Genomic DNA, 21,924 nt, shown 5'->3' with positions numbered 1-21,924 from the left:
TACGTGCCCAAGGACCTGCTGTCGGCCAGATACGTCTTCATCCGCCATGACAGCCATCGGACTCCATTACAGCCCCCATACGATGGACCCTTCCGCATCCTGGAGGCGGGAGCTAAGAACTTTGTTGTGGACATGGGGGGTAAGCCAGAGCGGGTCACAGTGGACCGTCTCCAGCCTGCTCATCTGGACATTGACACTCCAGTTCAGCTGGCCCTACCCCCACAGCGGGGACGCCCCCCTGCTGCGGCCTCCGGCCCTGCCCCGGCCCCTTGACCCCCCTCCTGCTAAACGCAGCCGTTGTGGCCGCTTGATACGGCCACCGCCGCGTTGACTGTTTGCTATGTTGATTGTTCATTGATTGACTGCGTTTTGTTATGGTGAATTCTGGGGGGGCCTGTGTAGTGACCTACAAGGGAGGAGAGAGAGAGACATTCACCAGGGCATCTGTGCCTTTAAGAGAGTGGGCGGAAGTTATATGTTTTTGGTTCCGGGTGCATTGTCATGCCCGCTCGGTGTTGTTGTTAGTTGTATTTTATGTGGAGAGTAAACAGACTCGACTTGCCTTCGCCTCCTTGTCTCATTGTTTACCGCACCTCCACACCACAAAGAATTAAGGCAGTTCTGAAGGCAAAAGGGGGTCCAACCCGGTACTAGCAAGGTGTACCTAATAAAGTGGCCGGTGAGTGTATGTGTGTGCTCTACAAACATTATAAACCATAACTCGTCTTACTGAATGAATACTTTATTCAGGTATGGCCATTCAAAATAAATATGGCTTCAGCCCCGCAGCCACGCTGGTGACTTGGTTTTTGTTGTAGGCTTATTGTTTCACATTTTTTCTACTCAAGCTACTTTTTATACATATTTTTGCTGTTAGTCTCCTCTTACCTTTTGAATTCTCCTGACTGTTAATACACAGTTCATTTCAGCAAATTACCATTGTCCAGCTGTGGATAGACATCTGAGGAAGGAACATAAAGGGAAAGGTCCTGCTCATTGTAAATCAATCAACCAACCTATCAATGAATCTACAATCTAAACTGTTGAATCTATCAAAACAGTTTTCCATTAGCCCACCTTTGCATTGTGTTCGCTGTCTACTCTGCCAAGTGTGGCTGTTGGGTATTGAACTCGGGTCTGTTTACCCTTGGAAAAGACGGGAAAACTGTAGATAGATACAGAGGTAAGAAAGTGAACCAGATGAACAAAAAAGAAACACTAGAATTGTAACTCAAAATGATCAAAAAATCTCAAGTAAGTGTGATGGCACTTCTCTCCTGTTCACTAATTACCTTTTCACTGTGACTAAAGCTTTGTTCCCTTGTTTTCTCCACTCCCGTTATTACTTTCACCTGATCCTCCTCTTCACAGTATATTAAACAAAATGTCTCATTTCTATTTTTGGCATCTGTCCATTCTTCATCAGTTTGGGGAATCTCTTTCTTTTCATCATACGATATTTTGGTTGTTTTCTGGGTCTTTTAAAGCCATAGTCCACCCATTCAATCATTATTGTATGTTTTTCTTATTTTGGTTCAAGTCTATGCATCTGTAACCTTTGATAAGCCTTCATCACTTTGTTACAGTACTTGGTTTGAGGTTACTTTTGATTGACGTTGGCATGAAATATAATGTGGGAAACATTGATTTCCGTTGATGGCAGTGAATGACAATGTCAGCCAGCGATGGCTGTAGCAAAGTAAAGAAGGCTTATTATAGGTTGCAGTCACTCCTGGCCCACACCACGACTAGACTATTTCCATTATTAGACCAAGATGAACGAAAGTTCATCCAAATGTTGTCATTCTCTTTAATAGCTGCCTTATACTCCACAGACCGTTTTTCCTCTCCATGTTTTTGTTTTCTTTCGCTAGTATCTTCTTCATCTGCCCATGTTTTATCAGTGTGGAGATCCGCTTTCTTCTCCTCATCCCCCTTTTGATATTTTTTCATGTCACCTGTTTGGACACTTTCACTGTCATGACTATGATGCTGGCTGGAAATCGAGTGCAGATGCTTCAAGAAAATGGAAAAACAGACAAAGTGGTACTGTTAAACAAAAAAAAAACAACTATTTTATCAGAAAAAAGACTGATCATATTTATACTTTTTTTTCAAAGATATCTTACTAACTCATCTAACCTCTTCGCAACAATGTTACTGTGCTAACTGCTCAACTCTGACCTTCTAGAATATCACAGAGCTGGCTTGGATTAGAAGAAGTTTATTTTTCCAGAAGGTACTTTGTTTATGGTGTCAGGTGCATAAAGGCATTTTTTTTTTTTATTCCTCTGGGAACCTTGTCATTTTTCGCCTCAAACAGCGGAACTCCACCCAGCCAGTCAGCGAAAACATTTCATCCACTGATGATTTCCCTCGCCGTGATCATCCGTCCGCGTTGGTCGGTGCGTATTCTCTTCGATAGTATTAGAGCTGGCGCTGTGTTTAACATCCAAATCCGCGCTTATCCGTCCGCTACATTCTAAGGGAAACTCCGATGGTTTCCATTGAAATGGTTTTGGTTTCCTTGTTTTGTGAGGAACTCATTTTTATTCATTTTTCCGCTGGGAACCCTGTCTTTTTTCGCCTCAAACAGTGGACCTCTCCCGCCACTTCCTGCCAACACGTTGGTAGGTGCGTATTCTCTTTGATCGTGTTAGAGCGGGCGCTGTTTTGAACAATTCCAAAGCCGCGCTCATCCGTCCGCTACGTTCCAAGGTAAACTCTGATCGTTTCCATTGAAACGGTTTTGGGTTCTTTGTTTTGTTAGGAACACTGGGATATTTCATTTTTATTTCGTTTTTATTCTTCTGGGAACCTTGTTATTTTTCGCCTCAAACAGCGGAGCTCCACCCAACCCACACCCTTGCGCCGCCAGTCAGCGAAAACATTTCATTCACTGATGATTTCCCTCACCGTGATCATCCGTATGCGTTGGTCGGTGCGTATTCTCTTCGATAGTATTAGAGTTGGCGCTGTTTTGAATATTTGCCAAACCGCGCTCATGCGTCCGCTACATTAGAAGGGAAACTCCGATCGTTTCCATTGAAATGGTTTTGGGTTCCTTGAGAGGAACACAGGGATATTTAATTTTTATTTTATTTTCCATTTGCAGAGAAGCCTGTCTTTTTTTGCCTTAAACATTGGACCCCCGCCCTCTTTCTTCGATCACGTTGGTTGGTGCGTATTCACTTCTACAGTATTGGAGCGGGCGCTGTGTTTGCCATCCAAATCCGCGCTTATCTGTCCGCTACATTCTAAGGGAAACTCCGATGGTTTCCATTGAAATGGTTTTGGTTTCCTTGTTTTGTGAGGAACTCATTTTTATTTATTTTTCCGCTGGGAACCCTGTCTTTTTTCGCCTCAAACAGTGGACCTCTCCCGCCACTTCCTGCCAACACGTTGGTAGGTGCGTATTCTCTTTGATCGTGTTAGAGCGGGCGCTGTTTTGAACAATTCCAAAGCCACGCTCATCCGTCCGCTACGTTCCAAGGTAAACTCCGATCATTTCCATTGAAATGGTTTTGGGTTCCTTGAGAGGAACACGGGGATATTTAATCTTTATTTTATTTTCATTTTGCAGAGAAGCCTGTCTTTTTTTGCCTTAAACATTTGACCCCACGCCCTCTTTCTTTCATCACGCTGGTAGGTGCGTATTCGCTTCTATAGTATTGGAGCTAGCGCTGTGTTTAACATCCAAATCCGCGCTTATCCGTCCGCTACATTCTAAGGGAAACTCCGATGGTTTCCATTGAAATCTTTTTGGGTTCTGTGGGAAAACGTGTTCTTTATTTGAAGGATAAGACAAACTACTTCTTACTTTTAGCTATTTATTTATATGTCAGAATTCTAGGCTTGTACAAGGACCACTTTTGGCGAAGAAAATCACAGTCAGCAAGCTGTTAATCTGTAACCAACCTTCCAAAAATGGATACATTCAATATGTCAAACAAATCATTTTACAGTAAACAGAATGATTATGATTGGCTATTTGGTTGGGGAGGAGCCGCGGTTTAGACTTGGCTCTCCTCTCGTTGGTGTTTTAGGCTAGTCCTAGCCCCTGACACTCGATCCGTTCCAGGTAGAGATATCGCCGGTCCGTTCCCTCTGGGGAACGAGTTGACCTGCTGAAGAAAACATACACCTACTCTGAATTGTCCTTTCCTAGCCTAATATTTTTCCATTACATCATTCTTATGTTATGTGTGTGTTGCAGCATCTATCTTGATGACCTGACCCTTACCTCTTCATGTATTAATCCAATGTACCATGGAACTAATGCTTGATTCATCTCTCATTTATCAACAGGCCATCACATTAGTAAATTTAACACACTGCAGTACTGTATTTTTTATAGCAATAATAAACTGTTTCTTATAATAATGTTTTCCAACACTTCTCAATCAAGAGTTAATGATTATCAAACAAATGTTCCCTGTTTCCGATTATTAAAAACATATTAATTCAATTGATTTGGATATGGAATATCAAATACAATTATCAACAACTTCTTAATCAAAAGTTAATGTTTATCAAAGATAAATATTTCCTGAATCAGATGATTAAAAACATATTAATTCAATTGATTTGGATATGGAATATCAAATACAATTATTTTAATCACCTAAATAAAGAACTGAATAGCTTTATTTACTTGTCTGCTATTGAGCATTATAATGCAACTGTTTTCATAAAAATAATTCCTAACAAATCCCTCCTTTCACACCTTTTAAGGTGTGAACCAAACCTACGAACCACCTTTACAGCAAGGCCTCAAGTGCAGCCCTTTCCTCCCTTTCAGACTCCTCCTCCCAGTCTGGACCCTCATCCTTGGTCCTACATCCTTCAGCACTCAGGAGAGGGAGCTCATATGCAGAGGGAGCCTGTTCTTTGGACAGAGCAGTGGTTATTAAGCGATTCACTAGCGTGCGCACACATGGGATACAACAACAACCACAGCATGTTAGTATAGCAGCAAAAGTGGCTATAGAAACAACATAGACATGAAAAGAGCTTTATACTTCCCAAACGTAGAGTTAAACCAGTCTCCCAACGGATCATCAATACCAGAATCCTCTGCCATTTGATTTGACAGGGTCCTCAGCCCTTCCAATGCCTTTGTGACTGACCCATCAGGAGCTGTGTTATTGGGAATAAAGGTACAGCACGAAGAACCAAACATAGCACACACTCCTCCCCTTTCAGCCAACATCATATCTAGGGCCATCCTATTTTGAACAGACATAAGGGATGTGGCTGCCAATTGACTAGATAGACCTCCCACAGAGTCTCTAGTGAGGTTTGCCAACCTCTGAACATTGAAATGTATGTAGTTGATTCTATCAACGTTTTTATTAGTAGTTATCCATGGTAATATTGATTCAAACCCGTTGGCAACAGGGCTGGCCAGTTTGAATTCATCTGGAACCCCTCTGGGAATCCCAATTGCGTCAATATAAGTGGGAGAGTCTTTAGTCAAATCGAAACTGTCTGCCGTGGACCTTCTCCTACGGTAGTCGCCCACTGTGAGTGTCAAGTTTGCTTTGTGTCCAATCATGGTTAAAGCTAGCCTAACAATTGTACATGTGCCTGACCAATGTTTGGGGAAGTAATTTAACAGCCTTCTGCCTCCACAGTACCAATGAAGGTCTGCTCTGGCTATGAGTAGTCTGGAGGCATTGGCCCATGTTGTGTGAGTGCACCATGCAGGATTCATTTCACCCACCTTTGTACTACTTTTTCTGGTTAGGCAGGTGTAGTTTCCTTTTCTTGGCTGAAAGGTTGGTGGTGTGGTGTGGTTGGCTGTGGCTGGGAAAAGAAGACTCAGAGTAGAGCAATTAGCAGGATCAGGTTCCATATGCAAGCGCATCATGCAATTAAAGCCATCTTTATCTGTATCATACAATAGTGGAGCAGGGGTGGTATATAGAGTTGGTCTTGCCGTTGAACAAACAATGCAATCGGTCATATTCATGCTTATGGCAGTAAACCGGACCCAAGTCAACCAAGTGTTTGAGTCGCTATAACCAGTTTCTATAGCTAGGGTTTCTTTTACTGTCAAATTTGTGAGATATTCGATCCTAGGGTCTATCTTGCTAGGGGGTTCTGGGCTAGAGATATTCTGTGCATTCTGCGAGTTATTAGTCATTGGGGACTGAAACTTTTTTGTTACTGTGATCATGAACTGACCCAAGGGGTCAGTACCAGATTCATATGCTCCCAACACATAAATGTCAGTATCCATGGTTAGGGGTCTTTTTAGAGTGATTATCAATGGGTTGCATGCACCGTTCTTACAATCATCTGGAGAGGATTCTTTAAAGATGGTCAGTCTATTTCCGAGGGGGTCTTTCCCTTTGGATGATTTGATTGGTTTATAGCCCCAATTTCCAATGCCTGAGTTGGCTATTACATAGGACCAAGAGGAACACCACCTATCATTAGTGTATCCGGTGTTCCCATAGTATTCACACACATATTTCTCAGACCATTTATGACTTTGTTCATCTGATCCACACATGATTACTGAGCACAGGTCAAAACGTGCCACTCCATCTTGACCTTCTACAAACTGTAGGTTAAGTGGAGTGATACTGCTTCTCATTGATCTTTTGGGTCTAAGTTTAGTAGTGTTAGATGTTTCTTTTAGCTGTTCAGTTTCCTGACACAGCAAGGGAATGGCAATTAGAATGTACAGTACAACTAGACAGCTCAATGCTGTCCCTGAACCACGTCTACTGAGCTCTGAGGCAGGCATTTTCCTGCTGCTGTCTCCAGTTGAGCCAAATCAGTTCTAACTTCTCTTAATGTGCGGGAAGGTGGTGAGGCGGGCACACAATGTGTCAGGTGATGCCAAATTGCTCCTGTTTTACCTTTTATTTGGACAGCATGAGTTGTATACTCTACAACCTCATAGGGTCCAGTCCACCTGGGATCCGGCCACTTTCTTTTGTGGACCTTCACTCGTACCCAATCCCCTACCTTTACCACAGGAGTCTCTGGGGTGGTTGTCCCAGGCTTGGGCTCAGGCTCAGCCTCCACTTCCCGCACCTGTTTAGACAAAACTCGAGTCAGGTTAGTTAGTGCAGTCATGTATTCATCACAGTGAATTTGCCATGTGTCTAAGGACGGGATGTGGTCCCCATCCCTTGGAGGGCCAGGCATTGGGCGGCCAGTCAACAACTCATGTGGTGATAGGTGTGTTTTGCTACTGGGCGAGTTTCTCATAGACATTAGAGCCAGTGGGAGTGCGTCTAACCACTTTATGTTAGTGCCGTGGCACACCTTGGCAATCTTTCTCTTAAGGGTTTGATTAGCTCTTTCTACCAATCCTTGTGAAGCAGGATGATAAACTGACCCAAACTTGTGTGTTATGCCTAGGGCTCTCTCTACCTCTTCTAGGTGTTTGTTTTTAAAGTGCGAGCCATTGTCTGATCTGATCATTCTGGGAACTCCATATCTGGGAATCAGTTCATTCTTCAGCCACTTTGTGACTGAGCTGGCGGTTTCCTTTTTGCATGGGATAGCTTCCACCCACCTTGTGAACCTATCCACCATTACCAGTAGGTACCTGTAGCCTCTGACGCAGTTTTCTGCGCCCATGTCCGTATAGTCAATGGTAATGTCTTTGAATGGTGCATCAGGAACTGGGAACTTTCCCATAGGGCACTTGTAGACCATTTTTGGGTTGTGGCTATTGCATGTGTCACATTCTGTCACATAGTTTTCCACTATGCTAGTCATGTAGGGATGCCACCAGAGAAGTTCGATATTCTGTTGGGTGATTTTTCTGCTCACATGGGTGGGGCCATGAGCTTGCTTCAGTAGGAGTTGACAACGCTTAGCTGGAGCTACTATTCTTCCATCATGGCATCTCCAGAGTCCATACCCTCCATACTCTCCATTCTTTTCTGGCACTAGTTTAGCACCTTTCCTGAGCCATTCATTCTGCTCGTAGGCGTCTGCTTCCTTTTGCATGTATCGGATGTCCTTTTCAGTTAGTTTTGGAAGAGGGTTTTCTGTGTTTGTCATCATCATCATCTGGCCCGTGTATCCTCCTGCTGCTTTGGCTGCTGTGTCAGCGGCATCATTTCCTTGGGCCACTTCGGTGGTGTTTTTCTGGTGTCCCTTGCATTTCATTACTGCAATTTCTTTGGGTAGTAACACAGCTTCATCTAGTTCTTCCAATTTCTCTCTGTGTCTTACTGGAGTGTTTGCTGTAGTCAGGAAATTTCTTCTCACCCATTGTGGTCCATCCACATGAACTGCCCCATGTCCGTAGGCAGAGTCAGTATAGATGTTCACTTTGTTTCCTTCGCTGAGTTGGAGTGCCTTGGGGAGAGCGATGATTTCTGCCAATTGGGCAGATGCTGGCTGAGGTATTTTTCCTGAGTCAAGTGTTTTGTGGCTGATAGTGTACCCTTCTCCTTTTTGTTCCACTACTGCATATGAGGCAACATTTCCATGTTCTCCTTTGTAGCAGCAGCCATCTGTGTAGAGTGTTAGGTCTGGATTTTTCAGAGGTTCTGAGTATAGATCTGGTCTGAGTTTGATGTCTTTGGCAGCTTTTTCGGCACAGTCATGAGGCATGTGAGTTTCAGTTGTCATTCCTGACGCCATGTTGACTCCTTCTGTAACAAAGGTAATGTGTGGCTGGGTGAGTGTGTTTGAGATTTTCACTTTCCTTGTTTGTGAAAAGATAAATGCTCTTGAGGACATAAATGCCACCACTCCATGAATTGTGTTGACTTTTAGTGGATGGCACATCACAATGTGGCTTGTTTTGTCCACTGCCTTAGTCAGGGCCGCCAGGTATCGTGAGCATCCGGCTTGACCTGTTTCAATGTTGTCAAGTTTTGAACTGTGGTACATTAGTACTCTTCTTTCTCCCTCCTTTTTCTGAAAAAGGACACCATTTACTATCCCTCCTTTTTCAGAAACATCCAGGTAGAAAGGCAACGTGTAGTCAGGGGAAGCCAGGGCGGTAGCCTGAGCTAGAGCCTGTTTGGTAGCCGTAAAGGCATCTTCAGCGTCTTTTGTCCACGTGAGAGGTGCAGTGAGGTTTCTGTTTCCAGCCTCAGACACAATGTCACGTAGCGGTTGAGTTAAGTTGACGTATCCTGACACATGTGTTCTGCTGTAGCCAGCAAGCCCCAAAAAGGCTAGCATGTGTTGCACAGTGTTCGGTTTGCCATGGCTGAGAATGGAACTGCGCTGTGTCGAGGTGAGAGTACACCCTTCAGGTGAGATGAGCCTGCCCAGGAAGGTAACATGTCTTCTGCAGACTTGGACTTTCTCTTGTTTGATCTTATAGCCTGTTTCAGAGAGGACCATGAGGAGGTCATAGGTGGCCTGAAGGCAAGAAGAGACTTCAGGTGCAGCCAAAAGGAGGTCATCAACGTACTGTATGAGTACAACACCTGGTGGTAACGTGAGTTGTGTCAGTGTGTTTTTCAGAGATGCATTGAAAAGACCAGGGCTGTCTCTGTAGCCTTGCGGGATGCGGGTGTATGTGTACTGTTGTCCCTTGTAGGTGAAAGCAAAAATGGGCTGAGAGTCTTGATGGAGTGGTAGGCAGAAGAAAGCATTCGCCAAGTCAATGACAGTAAAGTATTGGTGTGTGGGACTGAGGTTTTGTAGAGCCAGGTAAGGGTCTGGAACAGGCTTCTCTGCAGCAACAGTAGCATCATTGACAGCTCTGAAGTCCTGTACCATTCTCCAACCCTTGCCCTGTGCTTTGGGCACTGGTAAGATAGGTGTGTTCCACTGGGAGTAGCAGGGTATCAGGACTCCTGCTTCTAGAAGGCCAGTAACTGTCTCTTCAATCCCAGCTTCCTGGTCTGGTTTCAGTCTGTACTGGGGTCTCCACACAGGCGCTTGATCAGGCTGGGTTTGGATAACGAGCGGCTCATCATGTACCAGACCAACATCATAGGGGCCCGTTGTCCACAGTTCAAGGGGAATGTGGGCTAACATAGCGGCTGCGTCTGGGTGATCAGTTTTTTCTCTGCCATGGAATCTGGGGAGTTCTTGCATTTCTAGGACACCGTCTTCTGTGGTATGCTTCTTTATTTTCCACATGTTTGCGTTTGGAGCATGAAGTAGAATGGGTGAGTCTGTAGGTTCCCAGTTAAGGGTCAGGGCAGTCTTTATCATGGGTCCCAATGACCGAGCTTCATGGCCAATTCCAACAGCGAGGGTGATGTGTGGCTCCGCATCTTTTTGTAAAGCATACCATGAGTCCTGTGAAGGTGTGAGTAGGCAGTGGGCAGCCACACCCTCTTTCCCGATGTAGATGTCTTTGGCTGTGATCTGTTCTCTCTTGCCCTCTTGTTCCTCTTCCCATGCCTCTTCATACACTTCATCAGGGTTGATAATGTAATTGTAGGTGCAGTGTAGTGGGTCTGTCGGTTCCCTGATAGGAAACTGCGTCTGGATCCAGGGTTTCCATTCCATATAAGCAAACTGAATAGAGGGAGTTGCTTCTTTTTCTGAAATGAGTCTTGTCCAGAATACTTTGGTGAGATTCTCATCAGGGGCGTTGGCAGGGGCCATATACAGGATCCTGCATGGCGAGATAACAGGTGTGCTGGGGGTAGAACAGAGACGGAGGCCTGCTGTATTGCAATAGATGGTGATGCCCAGTTTGGTGAGAAGGTCTCTGCCCAGTAGATTGATGGGGCACTGTGGGGCGTAGAGAAACTCATGTACTTGTGTCCCAATTTTGATAGCCAAGGGTTTTGTGAAATGTTGGGTTTGAGGTTTTCCCGTATATCCAACAATGGTGAGTTGTTTTTCAGACAGTGGTAGTGGAGTGTTTATGCTGGATATTGCTGCTCCTGTGTCTGCCATTAGTCGATAAGTCTCACCATTTATACAGCAGGTCACCATTGGCTCTTCTATGGGTGATGTTACCGAACCTGCTGTGGACATAGGGCCTCTTCAGAGGGGTCCTCCAGAGTGGGATTGGTCATAGTCCCATGCATTCTGGGGCTTCTGGTTTTGGTACGGAGTGTAGCCTCTTCCCCTTCCTCCAGAGAAGGCTTGGTCATGGTCCCATGCATTCTGGGGCATCTGGTTTTGGTACTGAGTGTAGCCTCTTCCCCTTTCTCCAGAGAAGGCTTGGTCATGGTCCCATGCATTCTGGGGCATCTGGTTTTGGTACTGAGTGTAGCCTCTTCCCCTTCCTCTCCATGCTCCTCTTCTATTCTGGTATTCTCCTGTTGATTGGTAATCTGGAGTGGGCCCGTGATAGGCATTGGGACAATAACGTACCCAATGGCCTATTTCTCCGCAGCCATGGCATGGTCTGGCCCTAGAGTTTCCACGTCCGCGCAGGTCAGGGTTATACGTTGGCATGTGAGGACCTGGGTATTGTGGGGCAGGGTTGACTGGGGGAGTTGTTGCTGAGAGCCTTTGGTGATCAGGTAGAGGAGCAGTAGGCAAGGGTGGGCTCGCAAGCTGCTGGCTGGCTAGAACTGATTCCACAGCTTTCTGGATTTCTGTCTTGACATCTACTTGAGCTGCTATCATTTGTTTGATCTTGGGCTTATTTTTATTAGCTTCATTATCTTTCTCAGCTAACTGGTGTTTCAGGAGTCTTTTAGTCATTGCTTTGAATTCCTCATCTTCTTTTTCCTTCTTGGTCAGGTAGCGCTTATGCCAATGGACAATGTTCCCTCTCCAGTCTTGGTCAGACATGCTTCCTAACCCCACAACGTCTGAAAGTTGGTCTTGTATGGACTGGGGTAGTCCCTTGATACACTGAACTCTCCAGAGAACCTTGGAGGTGTTGTTGCCGTCATGTCTTGAACCAATCTGGTCTTCCCAGCAAGTCGCTGCTCTCTTCAGGTATTCACATATGTTCTCCCCGTCTTCCAGTTGTATGTCTTGTAAGGCGGTGGGGTCCCTGTTTGTGGGATATAGCATACGTAAGGCCTCCCAGAGATCGTTCCTTACTTGGTTGAATGGCGTCTCGTGAGGCAGACGAGACCGAATCTGCGCTTGTTTCATAATTCGTTCAGATGTTCTCATGCCCTCAGTTCTTGCTAGGAGGGCTCTGATGTCTCCCACACAGAGGGCCTCACCAGCAGTAAGACTCTCTACCATGGAGATCCAAGGATCAGCCCCAGAAGTCATAGGTGGTAGCTTAGCTATTAGTGCGTCCATGTCTCTATGTCCAAAAGGGACGTAGGTCATCTGTCCTCCCTGTGTAATTCTCAGTGGGTAATTACCAAGGTTGTATGGCTGTCTGTGTCTTGTGGGCATCAGCGTACCGGTGATAGTACCAACAATATCTGCTTGTATGGGGGCGTCTTGTTGCTGAGTCCATCCATCTGGATCTTGTCCTTCTTCCATCTTAAAGCTTGGATATGATCTTCCTTCAAATTCTTCATCTTCCTCGTCTGACTCATCTTGTGAGTCTCTGCTTCTGGAGGGCATCGATATCTCTGGTCCAGGAGGGGGGTAATTGCAATCAAGAAGTGGGGGTGGTCTTGTAGTGGACTTTCGTAGGTCGGCTGTTGTCATGCCTGAGCTGGGTGTAGAAGTTCTTGAAGCATTTGGGTTGCTGGAAGCAGGGGTAGAGGCCCTTGAGATACTGGCATTGTTGGGGGTAGATGTTCTTGGCCTCTCTGTGGTTGATCTGCCCCTGCCGGTCGCTTCCAAGACAGACCTGGAGAGCTGTTCGATGTTCCTTCCTTGTTGTTCCATGTTTTGGGTGACGAGATGTAGGATCTGGTGTGTTGTGTCACTGAGTCTGTGGAGTCCGTCCATCTCTGGGATGTGGAGCTCCAAGGTTCCGTCCATCACTGTTGCCATTGGTGCCTGTATGACTGGTGTTGTTGGAAGTTCTGTCTTTGTCTCCGTGGTGAAAGGGTTCTTGGTTGACGGATATGCCTGAGCTGGAGAAGCACATGTCTCCTCGGTCTGGTAGGGAGGGGGCTCAATAGGCAGGGCAGGGTAGATCCCTGTTGTGGCTGATGTTCGCTTAGGTGGGGCTGTGGTAGATGAGGAGACCGTGGTAGTGTCTTGCTCCCTGGCTTTCCTCTCCTCGGGTTGTTTTCTCTCCTCCTTTTCCTTTGGAGCTGGTTTCCAAGGGTTGACTTGTGTATAGACTGAATAGAGAGTTCTAGCAACCAACAAGTTGTCATGTAGCTTTTCCATGTTTGTTTTTCGGGGGCCCCATGTTTTCCTTCCGTCTCTTTCCCATTCTTCTTCAGCTTCTTTGTGTTTCCCCATGGCCCCCCTTAGAATCACATTTACGGCTGTATATGATGGCATGGGATCGGTTTCCTTGGGGAGGTGACCTTGGTTTTCCCATCTTGTCCACAGCTTCTCAAATCTTTTGGCTGCTTCTTTTTTGTCTTTGCTGAGTATGAATTTGGTCAGTTTATCTAGGACTTGAGCTTTAAACTCACCTATGTTAGGCAGAGGTTTAGGTTCGGATGAAGCCATCTGTGTTTATGTTTGACGAGTAGTTAAGGTGTGTATGTAAAAAGCAAAGGGTGTGTGTGCACGTGTGGGACGTGTGGTACGACGGGTAATTGCTGAACTCGAACACTAAATGGAGCTAATCAATAAAGCTAGCCAATAGTTGCTAAATATGAATACTAGATGGAGCCAATCAGTAGAGCTAATCAATAGTTGCTAAATTTGAAAACAAGATGGAGCCAAACAGTAGAGCTAATCAATAGTTATTAAATATGAACACTAGATGGAGCCAATCAGTAGAGCTAATCAATAGTTGCTAAATTTGAAAACAAGATGGAGCCAAACAGTAGAGCTAATCAATAGTTGCTAAATTTGAAAGCAAGATGGAGCCAAACAGTGGAGCTAATCAATAGTTATTAAATATGAACATTAGATGGAGCCAATCAGTAGAGCTAATCAATCGTTGCTAAATTTGAACACTAGATGGAGCCAATCAGTAAAGCTGTTTAATATGAAAACAAAATGGAGCCAAAGAGTAGAGCTAGCCAATAATTGCTAAACTTGAACACTAGATGGGGTCAAAACAGTAGCTTAGCCAATAGGTGCTAAATATGAAAACAAGATGGAACCAAACAGTAGAGCTAGCCAATAATTGCTAAACTTGAACACTAGATGGGTCAAAACAGTAGCTTAGCCAATAGGTGCTAAATATGAAAACAAGATGGAGCCAAACAGTAGTTTCTGAGCTTGAACATTAAATGGATCCAACCACTAGTTGCTAAGGAAGTAACGAGACAAAGAAAACTTTTCAGGGTGGGGCCGGCCTCCCACTTACTGAACAACCACAACAACAGTAGAGCGAACTCTCGCACAATTTCTATAACAGTTTACACCAATATGTTTTCATCAGTATGTCACTTTTTACCTTCATACACAATTACTCTCCAAACGCTCTCACCTCCCTCAGCTTCAATGCTTTACTTACTCACATAACCTGGTCCCATACGCTCTCCATTCATAACAAGATTAACTCTAACACACAACAACATTTACAGGACTTTAACCTGAAAAGGATTTTACCCCAGAACAATAGAATTTATCAGGACTCGAACCTGAAATGCACATATCCTTATATTTTCTTAATACTACTGTTAATACTCTGCACATACTGTACATACCTGTTTATACTGTTTATACTGTTCATACGGCATTCCATATTTATATTTATTCTGCTATCTACCTCATGTTACTGTTAATACATATATATACTGCTAGACTGCATTACCTATACAGTTCATATGCTGCTACACTGTTCATACTGTAACTTATTTACTCTGCTATAATGCTAATGCTACTCATATACTGCTTACACTGCACTACTTATATTATACTGCACTACTTACTGCTCATATATTGCACTACCTGTAAATACTGTTCATTGCACTTTCTGCTATTTTGCACTTCTGGTTAGACGCTAACTGCATTTCGTTGTCTCTGTACTTGTACTCTGCACAATGACAATAAAGTTGAATCTAATCTTAAAAAAAATAAATAATAATAATAATAATAAAAAGGACTTGAACGTCTTTATCAGGACTCGAACCTGAAAGGACTTGAACGTCTTTATCAGGACTTTAACCTGAAAGGACTTGAACCTCTTTATCAGGACTCTAACCTGAAAGGACTTGAACCTCTTTATCAGGACTCTAACCTGAAAGGACTTGAAACTCTTTATCAGGACTTTAACCTGAAAGGACTTGAACCTCTTTATCAGGACTCTAACCTGAAAGGACTTGAACCTCTTTATCAGGACTCTAACCTGAAAGGACTTGAACCTCTTTATCAGGACTTTAACCTGAAAGGACTTGAACCTCTATATCAGGACTCTAACCTGAAAGGACTTGAACCTCTTTATCAGGACTTTAACCTGAAAGGACTTGAACCTATTTATCAATAGAATTCTGACATATATTGCTTTGATTGTTAAATTTTCATTAACGGTTTCATTACGTATACATAGATTTATACATTTGGTAGTTGGTTTACTCTTACCTCCTCCACACTCACAGTCTACAGTATTCAAAGTTAACTATGCAGAATTCGGTTTATAACAACAGGTTTCTGCTTACCTTTTTGTTTTTGGCCAGCCTCTGTGAGTGGTGAGGGGTTACAAGAAAACAACTCCGTCTGGCTTCCGTCTCACAGACTTCGCTGTCGATTCAATTCGGTCCAATTTCTTCTCTTCAAATCACGTCGGGACGTCACCAAATTTGTGGGAAAACGTGTTCTTTATTTGAAGGAGAAGACAAACTACTTCTTACTTTTAGCTATTTATTTATATGTCAGAATTCTAGGCTTGTACAAGGACCACTTTTGGCGAAGAAAATCACAGTCAGCAAGCTGTTAATCTGTAACCAACCTTCCAAAAATGGATACATTCAATATGTCAAACAAATCATTTTACAGTAAACAGAATGATTATGATTGGCTATTTGGTTGGGGAGGAGCCGCGGTTTAGACTTGGCTCTCCTCTCGTTGGTGTTTTAGGCTAGTCCTAGCCCCTGACACTCGATCCGTTCCAGGTAGAGATATCGCCGGTCCGTTCCCTCTGGGGAACGAGTTGACCTGCTGAAGAAAACATACACCTACTCTGATTTGTCCTTTCCTAGCCTAATATTTTTCCATTACATCATTCTTATGTTATGTGTGTGTTGCAGCATCTATCTTGATGACCTGACCCTTACCTCTTCATGTATTAATCCAATGTACCATGGAACTAATGCTTGATTCATCTCTCATTTATCAACAGGCCATCACATTAGTAAATTTAACACACTGCAGTACTGTATTTTTTATAGCAATAATGAACTGTTTTTATAAAAATAATTTCTAACATAAGTACAAGGTATAAATCCACTAAAACTTTTCCTTGGTTTGCAGAGTTGTTCTTTATTCAAGCATTAAGCATGACAGCAGCATAATACAAGATATCAATGAAGTGATTTGATGGAAAAATAATAAAAATACAAAAGAAGATGAAAAGTAGTTAATGTAAGTCTAAATACCGAGGGTTACAAATTCTCCCGTTGGCTCACTCTGGTCCATCACCGCCCCCCTCAGCCGAGGGACTCCGACAGTTCCCGAACTTCAAGTAAAAAGAAAGAAAAGATATCGAAAAAGCGATTCTGCCGAGGGATTCCCAATCTCCGAGTAAAAAGAAATGTTTAAGGAAAAAATAATAAAAATAGAAGATGCAAAGTAATTAAAGTAAACCCACGCGGTAAAAAAGAAATCAAAGGAATTCAAGAAATTATCGAAATCAAAGAAATCAAATCTTTTCAAAGTAATCATAGTAATTAAGAGTAAAATAAGGTATACATATGAGTATTGTAATGCTACAGTAAGAGAGTAAAATAGTTTAACAAAATATAACAAAATTGTAATACTAAAGTGAGTAAAGTAAAATCCAATAAATTAAAGTGAAAGTAAATAGATCGGACTAAAAGGACTTACCAAAGATTCAAGATTCTTTATTTGTCACGTGCATACAAGTATACAGTGAAATGCAAAAGTGACAGTGCCACAGAGTAGTGCAACAATACAATAGTTTTAAAATAGAATAAAATAAAAATAGAAGTACAAAAAAATATACAGTATGGACAGTATAAGCAGTAAGCAATATAAACAGCAGATGGATGATTGTGTGTGTGCATATGTGTTATGATGTCAGTGAGTGTGTGAGTGACTTGAGGGGGGCACTGGTGGGGTCATCGTTGATGATTCTGATGGCGTGGGGGAAGAAACTCAGCCTTAGCCTCTCTGTTCTTGCTGCACGCCTGTCTTGAGCTCGCCTGTCCTGGGCCATGCTGTTACCGTACCAGCCGGTGATGTTGCCAGCCAGGATGCTCTCCACAGCTCCAGAGTAGAAGGACTGAAGGATCCTCCGGGAGACTTTGAATTTCCTCAGCTGCCTGAGATGGAACAGGCGTTGCCTTGCCTTTCCCACCAGTGAACTGATGTGGGTAGTCCAGGTCAGGTCTTCTGAGATGTGGACTCCCAGGTATTTAAAACTGCTCACCCTGTCCACAGCAGTCCCACCGATGTCCAGCGGTGTGTAGGCCCTTAGTTGTTGTGCTCTCCCGAAGTCCACAATCAGCTCTTTTGTCTTGGAGACATTCAGGATGAGGCTATTCTCCTGACACCAGAGTGACAGGTCCGCCACCTCGTCCAGGTAGCCTTTCTCATTGTTGTCTGAGATCAGCCCCATCACGACTGTGTCGTCCGCAAACTTAATGATGGAGTTTTCGCTGGACTTAGCCACACAGTCGTGGGTGTACAGGGAGTAGAGGAGGGGACTAAGGACGCAGCCCTGGGGGGACCCTGTGCTCAGTATGAGTGAGCTGGAGGTGTGTCTACCCACCCTGACCACCTGTGGCCTGGCTGTCAGAAAGTCCAGGATCCAGGCACACAGGGGAATGTTCAGTCCTAAACCAATCTTATCAGCCAGTCTGGTGGGGACTTATGATATTGAACGCTGAGCTGTAGTCTATAAACAGCATTCTCACATAGCCCCCCTTCTGACTGTCAAGGTGAGAGAGAGTGGTGTGGAGGACCTGGGAAACTGCATCGTCCATAGATCTGTTTGGTCTATATGCGAACTGCAGTGGGTACAGGGTCGGAGGAGCAGATGTATTCCTTAACCCATTTGTGCCGAATGCCGCGCGACGCAACATTGCATCTACCGCCGGTTGCTGCATTGCGCAACTTTGAATCTACCGCCGGTTGCTGCGTGGCGCAGCATTTTTGATTTGTCGTAATTTTCATGAGTGCAGCATATAATGCACTGTCATTGGTTCAAATACACATGAGGTGGGTCTTGTTGATTTTTTAAAACCACGTGAGCACCCAAATGTCGTGTGGTTCGCCGAAAATCACGTAAATCAATCAGACATACACGTGCGTTTATTGTAGATTTTTTAAACGCACGTGTATGTCTGATTGATTTTCGGCGAACCACACGACATTTGGGTGCTCACGTGGTTTTAAAAAATCAACAAGACAATTCAGAGTTGCGCAACGCAGCAACCAGCGGTAGATGCAATGTTGCGTCGCGCAGCATCCGGCACAAATGGGTTAATCAGCCTCTCAAAGCACTTCATGACCACTGAGGTTAGAGCCACGGGTCTATAGTCATTTAAGCAGGCTGGGGAGGTGATCTTGGGCACAGGGACGATGGAGGATCTTTTAAAACAGGTGGGAACTACTGAATTTGCCAAAGATAAGTTGAATATGGTAGTGAACACAGGAGCTAGCCGGTTAGCACAGGTCTTAAGTACTCTCCCCGGAATGCCATCCGGGCCAGCAGCTTTCCTAGTGTTCACCTTCAGCAGAGCCCTCCTCACATCGTGTTCCGTCACGGAGAGTGCTTGCTCTGCCCTAGCATGTGAACTCCCATCAGCCGCGCTAGCCAGCACTCTGATGTTGTTATTGTTAGCTGGCGCGCTAGTGGTGGTGTTGCCAGCCTCAAACCGTGCATAAAAAGAGTTCAGGTCTTCGGCTAGGGAGGCATCTGCACTTCCGGTTGAGGGGGGTGTGTGGCGGTAATCCGTAATAGATCGTAGTCCTCGCCATAGGCCCCTGGTGTCGTTGTTCTCCATCTGCGCCTGCATTCTGTCTGCATATCTCCTCTTGGAGGCTTTCACCGCCCTCTGCAGTTTGTAGGACTCCGCTTTATACTCCTCCATGCTGCCGGATGCCAGCCCGGAGTTGTAAGCGGCGGTGCGAGCCCTCAGAGCGGCACGGATGGAACTGTCGACCCAGGGTTTCTGGTTGGGGTAGATCTTTACCGTTGTAGTTGGTACGATGTTATCGGCTAATGTAGAGATGAAGTCCAAGACAGTCTCTGTAAACTCGCTGACATCGCTGGAACTTGATTGAAACATATCCCAGTCGACGTCACTCAGCGCGTCTTGTAACGCGGCCTCTGATTGGTCGGACCACCGCTTTCCCTCCCTCTTCTCAACCGCTACCTGTTGGATCCTCTGTTTGTAAACAGGCATCAACAGAATGGCGCAGTGGTCTGATTTCCCAAAGGGAGGGTGGGAAACAGCTTTGTACCCATTCTTAAACTGAGTATAACAATGGTCCAAAGTTCTATCTCCCCTGGTGGCACACTTGATGTGTTGACGGAAGTTTGGCATCACTTTTTTTAGGTTAGCCCGATTGAAATCACCTGTTACTATCATCGCCACCTCAGGGTGGTGCTCTGATGCCGGCACAGCGTATCATGTAGGGTCGATAGCGCTGCCTCTGTGTTGGCCTGTGGTGGAATGTAGACGGCTGTGATGATGATTGAGCTGAACTCCCGGGGAAGGTAGAATGGGCGGCATGAGATGGTCAGATGCTCCAGGTCCGCCGAGCAGGTCTGAGAAAGCGTTGTTACGTTGATAGGGTTACACCAGTTGTTGTTGGTCATGAAACAAACTCCACCACCCTTGGATTTGCCGGACTCCTCCGTTCTATCCGCCCGGAAAACAGAGAAGGACTCGGAAGGGCAGATGACTCGGTCCGGTACCAACGAGGTAAGCCATGTCTCTGTTAGACAAAGGATGTTACAGTCTCTTACGTCTCGCTGGAAAGTAATCCTCGCCCTGAGATCATCCATCTTGTTCTCCAGAGACTGGACATTAGCAAGAAGTATGCTAGGCAGAGGTGGACGGTGGGCCTGAGCTCTCAGCCGATTCCGAATGCCTCCCCGCTTTCCCCGGTGTTTCCTCCTCTTTTTTGGCACGCTCCCATTGTTGTTATCGTGGGGGGTCCTTCTGATCTCCGCCGGCCACACCGTGTCGATAGAATAATTATCCAAAATACTTGGTCTTGTTGTAATTTACATATAGAAGTGTGTCCTCGTCGTAGGATATCAGTGCCAGTGAGTTTCTCACAATGAGAGAATTTAGAAAACACATGAAAGCTAAAAAAACGCACATCCTCTGCGGAGCTCTCACAACGGCGACCGGCATTTCCAGAAGAGTTAAAGGAAATAAAACCAAATACTGGAAAAAAGTCTCGCTCTGCCTGTCCCTAGTCTGTCTAACTTATAATAACTTAGAGAGGCTCCGTACAGTATCGACAGTGGCCACTGCCGAAATACCCTCGAATCCTCTATCAGCCCGGCCGATTTCTCCGAAGCAGCACTGTACCCTCAGCCAAGGATCTACAATGGCCCACCTCCAAGTTCAAGTGAAGTGGTCACTCAACCCCTAGCAATCCCTTCCGCTGAATATAGGTAGCCAAAAGAGTGAGCTTACTTCTGATACTAACAGCAATTCAGACTGGGTTTTCCGATTCGAAAACTCTCTCCAGAGAGGATTTTGGTCGTGGAACCCCAATTGGGCTAGACCTCCTGGTCTCTACAGGGATCCGTCCTCCTGGGAGATCTGTGGAAAATGCCCATAAAAATACACCAAACAACCAGTTTTGTATAACCCTGCCCCTTCATGAGCTCCTCTGAACCTCCTCCTCTGTTTCACGTGAACAAAGCTTCTAGCTCCCCTTGATATTTACAGTTCCTCCTTACACCCCCCCCCCCCCCCCCCCTCTGGGTCATCCTTGACTATTAATTTATCGGAACCCACTGCCTTCTGGACTCAACCCAAACCTCTCCCAACTTTGACTTAATTCCCCTTTCTCTCCTTCCCTTTCCAATTTATTACATTTCAACTTTATTTGTTACACATAGTTAGACAGATCAGTTTCATCCTTCAAATCATAAAACAGGCAAAACGTCCTTTCAACACAAATCAACCCCAAGTTATTTGTTCAGTTTTATGTCTGAATAGTATTTCTTGCCATTAGACATTCAGTACCTTAGTAGTACATATCACTAGTAGGATATAATATGTTTTGCTGGTTATACTTTAGCATATTAGTAGTACATAACATCAGTAGTATATAATGGGCTTCTGTGCTGGTTATATTTCAGTGTGTTAGTAGCACATACCATCAGTACTATATAGTATGTTTTGGCGGATTATGTTTCAGTGTGTTAGTAGTACATACTCTCAGCATCAAAATCCAGCAGGTAATCCATGTCACAAAGGAGCCCTACAACATATTCCTCCGTAGCCACAGCCTCCGTAGGTACACCCCCATCCGCCACCCCCGACCCCACCTGCCCCTCCTCAGAGAGCGGAGCGGGAGCGGGAACCGTCACAGGGAGGTCCCCAGGAGAGACACTGACATCACCATCTTCCTCAACAACCTCTTCTTTAATCCCATCCTGAATCATCCCCTGAGCCGAGCTCTCAGCTTCCCCGGACACTTCTAGCCTGAGGACACTAGATGGAGCCAGCCCCCCACGCCTGGGCGCTCCATCCGGAATCCTCCAGTACCCACATGACACCGCCATCCCCGCTCGTCCATAAGGGAGCCTGCCATGGTTTAAGCGCCGAAGCCCCCTTCTGAAGTTCTGAGTGGCATGCTCAGGTGGAGATG

The sequence above is a fragment of the Argentina silus genome (assembly GCF_951799395.1).
Source record: "Argentina silus genome assembly, chromosome: Y".
Taxonomy (NCBI): Eukaryota; Metazoa; Chordata; class Actinopteri; order Argentiniformes; family Argentinidae; genus Argentina; species Argentina silus.
The sequence above is the reverse complement of the archived record's forward strand: the minus strand, read 5'-3'. Positions refer to the sequence as shown.